Source organism: Loxodonta africana, chromosome X (genome assembly GCF_030014295.1).
Source record: "Loxodonta africana isolate mLoxAfr1 chromosome X, mLoxAfr1.hap2, whole genome shotgun sequence".
NCBI lineage: Eukaryota > Metazoa > Chordata > Mammalia > Proboscidea > Elephantidae > Loxodonta > Loxodonta africana.
This window is the reverse complement of record NC_087369.1, coordinates 39,708,837-39,717,196: the sequence shown is the minus strand read 5'-3', so window position 1 is coordinate 39,717,196 and position 8,360 is coordinate 39,708,837. Positions and strand designations below refer to the sequence as shown.

Below are 8,360 nucleotides of genomic sequence, written 5' to 3'. Positions count from 1 at the left end.
GGTGGGGTAGGAACAGGTGATTCTGGTTCTGGGCTGACTGTACCCCTTGGAGCAGGTGCAGCCTCCACAGTAGCAGCTCAGGGTCCAGTCTGGAGAGGAGGGCACGCTGGGGAAGACCAAGCGGAAGGGCACTGTAAGGTGGCAAAGAGCCGGAGTGGACAAAAATGCCAGCCCCTGGGCAGAGCCAGCTCTCAAAGAATCCTGGAGGCAGCAGGACCCTACATAAATGGAGCTCACAGACAGTCCCCAATTTCTGCTTGATTTCCACTTTTGCCTCTTTCTTTTCATCTGCTTTTCGTACTGTGGGTGCAAGGTCCTTCTTTTTGCCCCTGAAGGGCATTATGGAGTAGTACCATACTGTTCCCATTGCTGTCGAGTGGATTCTGACCCATAGAGACCCGAAAGGACAGAGTAGAACTGCCCCATAGGGTTTCTAAGGAATGGCTGGTGGATTTGAACTGCTGGCCTTTGGTTTGCAGCAAAGCTCTTAAGCACTGCGCCACCAGGGCTCCCCAATTTGTTAGCATAAAGTAGCTTATATCTGCTGAGTGTCTTAGTTATCAAGTGCTGCCATAACAGAAATACCACCAGTGGATGGTGTTAACCAAGGGAAATTTATTTCCTCACTGTCTAGTAGGCTAGAAGTCCAAATTCAGGGCATCAGCTCCAGGGGAAGGCTTTCTCTCTCTGTTGGCTCTGGAGGAGAGTCCTTGTCCTTAATCTTCCCCCGGTAGAGGAGCTTCTCAGGCACAGGGACCCCGGGTTCAAAGGACCTGCTCAGTTCCCCGCACTGATTTCTTGGTGGTATGAGGGCCCCCAATCTCTCTACTCACTTCTCTGTTTTAGGTCTCAAGAGATTGCCTCAAGACACAATCCAAACTTGTAGTCTGAGTCCTGCCTCACTAACCCAACTGCCGCCCATCCTCCCTCATTAACATCATACAGGCAGGATTTACGACATATAGGAAAATATCACAGCACTGGGAATCATGGCCCACTCCAATTGATACACACAGTTTTAGGGGACAGAATTCAATCCACAACACTGACTTTCCACCATTTTGTATATTGAATAAACACCACATACTGCACAAAGAGCTTCAAAAGGACCTATTCCTCATTTAAAAAGTGTCCACTGTTGAGAAAATTCATCACAAATTTACCTTTGCTTTTTGGCCTTTTTGGGTTCAAATACATGCACACACACACACAGACAAAATAGTAACCACGCATGAATTGAAAATTCTGTTTGAAAACCTTACAACCACATCATTGTGTCTCTCAATCCTAAGTCCGCCCAAGTTAGTAAACAGGAGTTGAACAGTTGATAGGGTTGTGAACTTTCGGAGTAAGAGTAAATTGAACTCGGTATCTGATGCAACAAAAAAAAAATGTTAAATTCCCATTTGCCTCAAGGGGAATGGTATTTGTAAGACGCAATTTCTCTAACAAAGCCAGACCTGATCTTGCATAAGGTTTAGGTTAGCCTGTGGACTGGGGTTGGCTGACGTTCAGATGGAGGACTGTTTAGGGACTCAGTTCACTTGTTTTCCTATGGTCACTAGAGTAGGATGGTAGGGACTGGCTAACTTTCAGAAGCATAGTCACAAGAGTGAGGTGCATGCTGATTGGCTGCTGTCTGGAAGAGAGAAGCTGTCAGTGATTGGCTAACTTTCAGGACTGGGGCGTGGTACTGGTTACTGACTGGCTGACTTTCAGAAGTCCGGGGTTGTCACTGATTTTGCCAACTCTCAGAGGCACAGTATTGGAGTGAGGCTGTCATGGACCAGCTGATTGTACTGATTGTAAGTTCTGTAATGGTGGCTTTTTCCTTTCTTGAATGACTTCTTAATTCTTAGCCTCAGAGTGGTTCCAAGGTGAGGGGCAGCCAGGGAACATCTGCACAGAGTTGGAATGCTCTAAATTAGGGGTGGGGTAGGAGCAGGTGATTCTGGTTCTGGGCTGACTGTACAACTGTGAGCAGGAGCAGCCTCCATAGTACCAGGTCAGGCTCCAGTCTGGAGAGGAGGGCACAGTGGGAAAGACCGAGAGGAAGGGCATTGTAAGGTGGCAAAGAGCTGGCGTGGAGAAAATTGCCAGGCCCTGGGCACATCCAGCTCTCAAGGAACCCTGGGGGCAGCAGAACCCTACATAAATGAAGCTCACAAACAGTCCTCAAATTCTGCTTCATTCTCACTTTCACCTCCTTTTCATCTGCGTTTTGGACTGTGGCTACGAGGTCCTTCTCGTTATCCCCTGAGAGGCATTATGGAATAGTACCATACTGTACCCATTGCCGTCGGGTGGATTCTGACCGATAGCGACAGGAGAGGACAGAGTACAACTGCCTCATAGGGTTTCTAAGGAATGGCTGGTGGATTTGAACTGCTGACCTTTGGTTTGCAGCAAAGCTCTTAAGCACTGCGCCACCAGGGCTCCCCAAGTTGTTAGTATAAAGTAGCTTATATCTGACTGTCTTAGTTATCAAGTGCTGCCATAACAGAAATACCACAAGTGGATGGCGTTAACCAAGAGAAATTTCTTTTCTCACAGTCTAGTGGGCTAGAAGCCCAAATTGAGGCTATTAGCTTCAGGCGAAGGCTTTCTCTCTCTGTTGGCTCTGGAGGAGGGTACTTGTCCTCAATCTTCCCCTGGCCTAGGAGCTTCTCAGGCACAGGGACCCCGGGTCCAAAGAACCGGCTCTGCTCCCAGCACTGATTTCTTGGTGGTATGAGGGCCCCCAATCTCTCTACTCACTTCTCTGTTTTATGTCTTAAGAGATTACCTCAAGACACAATCCAATCTTGTAGACTGAGTCCTGCCTCACTAACACAACTGCCGCCCATCCTCCCTCATTAACATCATACAGGGAGGTTTTACATGTAGGAAAATATCACAGTACTGGGAATCATGGCCCAGCCCAATTGATACACACATTTTTGGGGGACAGAATTCAATCCACAACACTGACTTTCCACCATTTTCTATATTGAATAAACACTGCATACTGCACAAAGAGCTTCAAAAGGACTTGTTCCTCATTTAACAAGTGTCCAGTGTTCAGAAAATTTATTGCAAAATTTACCTTTGCGTTTTGGCATTTTCGGGTTCAAATACACACACACACACACAAAATAGATAATAAGAACCACGGAAAAACTGAGAAGATTGAATTTGAAAACCTTAAGACCACAGCATTGTGTCTGTCAATCCTAAGTCCGCCTAAGTCAGTAAACAGGAGTTGAACGGTTGATAGGGTTATGAACTTTCCGAGTAACAGTAAATTGAACCTGCTATCTAATGCAGCAAAAAAAAAAAACTTAAATTCTCCTTTGCTTCAAGCAGAGTGGTATTTGTAAGATGCAGTTTTCTCTAACAAAGCCAGACCTGATCTTATATAAGGTTTTGGTTGGCCTGGAGACTCAGGGATTGGCTGAGGTGCAGAAGGAGGACCCTTTAGAGACTCAGTTCACCTGTTTCCCTATGGTCTCTAGAGTAAGGATGGTAGGGACTGGCTAAGGCTCAGAAGCACAGCCACCAAGAGTTAGGTGCATGCTGATTGGCTGCTGTCTGGAAGCGAGAGTCTGTCACTGATTGGCCAACATTCAGGACTGGGGCGGGGCACTAGTCACTGACTAGCTGACTTTTGCAAGTCCGCGCCTGTCATTGATTTTGCAAACTTTCAGAGGCGCAGTATTGGAGTGAAGCTGTCATTGACTAGGTGATTGTACTGATTGGAATTTCTGTTATGGTGGCTTTTTCCTTTCTTGAATGTTTTCTTTCTTTAATTCTTTGCATCAGAGTGGTTCCAAGGTGAGTGGCAGCCAGGGAACATGTGCGGAGAGTTGGAGTGCTCTAAATTATGGGTTGGGGTGGGGGCAGGTAATTCTGGTCCATGGCTGCCTGTACCCCTGGGAGCAGCTGTAGCCTCCACAGTAGGGGATCAGGTTCCAGTCTGGAGAAGAGGGCACACTTGGGAAGACCCAGCGGAAGGGCACTCCGAGTTTGAAAAGAGCTGGAGTGGACAAAAATGCCAGCCCCTGGGCTGAGCCACCTCTCAAGGAACCCTGTCGGCAGCGGGACCATAGATAAATGAAGATCACAGACAGTCCCCAAATTGTGCTTCATTCTCACTTTCACCTCCTTTTCATCTGCTTTTAGTATTGTGGCTACAAGGTCCTTCTTTTTATCTCCTGAGAGGCATTATGGAGTAGTACCGTACTCTACCCATTGCTTTCGAGTGGATTCTGACCCATACCGATCTGAAAGGACAGAGTAGATCTGCCCGATAGAGTTTTCAGTGAGCGCCTCGTGGGTTTGAACTGCAGACGTTTTGGTTACCAGGCTAGGCACTCAACCACTAGGCCACCAGGGTTTCCTTATGGAGTAGTAAGAAGGTAAAATGAATTCAGAGACTGAAGTTCTGCCTCAGGGTGTTAGAAGGGGATCAGACTGGTCTCTAGAGGAATTCAGGTCAGAGGTCTCATCACAGTTCTGTCACTTGTGAGCCATGTGAACTCAGGCATATTCCCAAGCTCTCTGAGCCTTACACTCTGTATCTGTGAAGTGGGTTTGATAAGCCCTATCTCACAGGACCGTTGGAATGTGTGTAGTGTTTCTAAAGCACCTGGTATAGTGACTGGCATTCATTGGGTTTTAAATGATTGGTAATTATCACTATGATTACTTTGACCCAGTATTCTCACAGCTTCACCCCTGGGATTTATTTATCGAGGAGAGGTAAGGGAATCTCCAGTGTTCTAGGATTTGGCACACTAAATCAGTCGACAATGGTGCTTAGCAGGACAACCTCAGTAAATCATCCCCATTGGAGGATATATTATTTAATTTGGGTTTGAGAGAGTGTTTTCCAACTGGATACCAACTCAAAACCCTAGAATTTGTGTCAAGGACCAACTCCTTCCCTCCTTCCCAGTTTCCCTTCCAGCCAATCCAGCCCTTTTTCACTCATTCGCCCCCACCAAAAATCTAGGCCTTGCTTATAGTTTTCCAAATTATACTGTATAGTTCCTTGAATGGAGTGGGCTCTGGTTCCAGCCAGGGCAGAGAGGACCAGCCCAGTGGCTTCTGGGTATCTCACTGCAAGAAAGTATCACCCTTATTTCTTAAATGCTCCTTGAAGATGATGTGCATGGAGCGCCTACTTTGAACTCTGTGTGGAACTGCACTGGGACAAGAATACAGGACACGTTGTGTTCTTGTCCCAGGTGGGATCTGGTTTACCCATGACCGCGAAGTAATTGCTAAGAGGAGTTTACCATTCCAGGCTTGCTCTCAACTCTGAGACTCATGCCTGATCATCACTCCCACAGCCTCATCCAGTCCACCAACCAGCTTAATTTAAAATTACCTCCCACTGAAGGAGCTGCAGGTTCCCAAGGACCAACCTACAGTGTCTTAGAGATTCACACTTTACTGCTCTCAGATGGACTCCCCCACCCCCACCCCCTCACTCCTTTTTACTGTTTCTTTTGAACTTGAAGGATACCCTCCATTGTCTTTACATGATTGCTGCTCCTAGACTCTGAAATTCCATGGGCAGATGCTTAGTCTTGTTTATCCTAGCATCCCCAGTACTAACACAGTGCTTTCCAAAGAGCAGATGCTCAATTAATGTTTAAGGAATAAACGGGCCAGTGAGCATGAGGTCTAACATACCAAGATTTATTCCTCATACATTCTTAAGTAAACTAAGTAAATCCATGCATGTATCATTTGACTTTACAGAACAACAGACTAAAAGGGGTAAAAGAAGCAAAGAATTCGCCATCTTTTAGTATTTTTCTTTATTTCTTGCAAATAGCTGGGAAACTATTTTACAGCTGAGTCCTTTCACGTGTCCAGGGCAATGCCTATCCCAATGCCATGTTGTGTTTTTTCCAGATCATAATATAAGATGGTCAGTTTCCCAGTTTGTTTTGCAAACAAGCAAAATACTTATTCTTCAACTTCATAAACAGCAATAAATGTATGACCAATATCATTCATAAACTTAGATTTAAAGCTAAGTAACCATTATATTAAACAATATTTCAAAACTAAAACAAACAAAACAACAACGAAAAAGGAAGATAAATTGCAAATTATCCATATAAAACAGGAACACAAAGATGATATACACTGTGTTCCCTCAAGCCCCACCCTGGCTCTCCACTACTTACAAGGTTGACCGCTTTCTTCAAAGACAAATCCAGGAATCTTTCTCAGACTTGACTAGGTGTGGGAGAAGCTGCTGGGCTTGTCACTTGAACTTGCACTGGTCAAGGTAGTAGTGCCAGCCCTGCCTTCAATTCTGGCTTGGGTTCTCTCTGCTGCATCTTCTAAAGGCTCCTGATAATGAGATGGGAAGCAACCAGGGTTAGACTCATGGATCTTGGTCAAAAAGTCCAGGAGTTTCATCTTGTTGGTTTTCAGTGTGGGCTCTTGGCCCCCAGAGGAATTCATAGCATGGAGGATGACTATTGGGCACCTGCCGGTACTGGACATAATTTTCCTGCACGAAATCTTCAGTGGTGAACTTCCTGGGCTCCCAAAGATGAAAGTGCTTCGTCCCAGAATATAAAAGATGAAAGTGCTTCCTCTCAGAATATAGATCCATCATATTCAGTACTTCCCAGATCTCCTCCTTAGTAGCACAGTTGCCCTTCATGAAGATCGTGCCCGGCATAATTATCAAGAGGCTTGTATTAGGCATGTGTTCATCACCGCTCATCCTCGCATCAAAGGTGAGACCCAGTTTATTGGTGAGAGCGTAGCAGTGGCTGGTGGGCTCTACTTCCTTCAGATCAACGCTAAACACCAGCTCTATGCCCTCAGAGGTTCTCTTGGGGATCTCAAGGAAGTCATCCTTGTATTCTTAGATAACAATATCCAGCATCTCCTCCTTTGTGATCAGCTCTTTCACTTGATACTTGTACAGCAGGAACTGCACCACCAAAGGTACCATCTCATCTGGAGAATCTATCGGCAGGTGTTCGATGTCTCGTGGTGAATGTGAGGTGATTGGACTCTCCTCTTTGTCTGGGCTTCTGGAGCCCTCATCTGATTTGCTTGATGAGGTGGTTGTGATAGCAGTGGAGGAAGAGCAGCCACTCCACGGATCCTGGTGAGTACTGGGTGTCTCAGCAGCAGGAACCTCTTCCATGTTGCCAGACATTAGACTATGGGAGGAGGGGGGACTGATGATCCTCAAAGCTTTGACGATCTGTGCAGCCTCCCAGCCTTCGGATTCACTGTAGGCCTCAAGGTGTTGCTCATGTGTACAGCGTGGACCCTCCTGACCCTGAGATATGATTACTATTGTTGATGGCAGTAGGCAGGAGTATGGGTACAACCTAGGGAGAACAGGAGAATGTGAGTGGCCTCAGCTGGTCCACTCAACCACAGTGGCTCTGATGAAAGCTGCCTCCACTTGTGTTCTCTTAAGGGCAATGCTTTAGGGACTCAGAGGTCTCCTGTCCTGTCTTGTAAAAAGCTGAAGGAAGTAGTGAGAAGGCTCTTCAGGGTGCTGTCAGCCAGCCCAGCTCAAGACTTCCCGGAGATGACAATAGAGGCAGGTATGATCAGGCTCTGCGGGGTCCCTTCTGTTTTGAGGTGGGTGGTATTCTCTGTCCTTGTTCAGAATCCTCACGGTGACTCCTGGAAGGATCTGGGACTGCTCCCTCTACTGAGCGAAGGCCTGTCACCTCAGAAAGAGGCCCTAACCTCCCTGGGATAGCAGAGAAAGAAAGAAGGGAGGACCTCACACTGACACCTGTCCCCCGATTCTCCCAGAGAGGAAGGACAGAGGGTTTTCAAACACTGCTGCGGAGGAAGCAAGTGGACCACTCATTGTACCATACCTTCCTCACCCTCTCAGGGCTAACGGCAGGTGGCAGGACTCTGTTGGAGCCCTGTTGTTCTGACGTAGGTGATCCTCTCAATCCTCACTCAGAGTCCTCACTTTGACCCCTAACAGAGACTGTGTCTCCTTCCTCTGCTGACTTAAGGTAGTATCCCTTACAAGGCCCTCACTTCCCTCAGATTCCCACAGTCAAAGTCAGGAAGCACCTCAGTCTGACAGCAGAGGTGGGGCTCTATGGGACCCTGACTGTTCTGGAGCCATGGTTCCCTCAATCCCCACTCAGCATCTTACCTTGACTGCTGGGAGCATCTGGGATTCCTTCTTTTACTGACTTGAGGCCACACCACTCAGACCAAGACCCTCACCACCCTCAGACTCCTGAGGCAAAAGTCAGGGGAAGCTATTCCCAATCACCTCACCCCTTCCTCCCAGGGCTGACAACAGAGTTCTGAGGGGCCCCCTCCCTTCATGGGTGGGTGATCTCCTCAGCCCTCAC

The 8,360-nt window shown here is 47.1% G+C and overlaps 1 pseudogene; it reads right to left on the bottom strand.

Annotated features, from left to right (window-relative positions):
- Positions 1–6,234: 6,234 nt before the first annotated feature.
- On the bottom strand, positions 6,235–7,165 carry LOC100654544 (melanoma-associated antigen B16-like; annotated as a pseudogene).
- Positions 7,166–8,360: the final 1,195 nt, after the last annotated feature.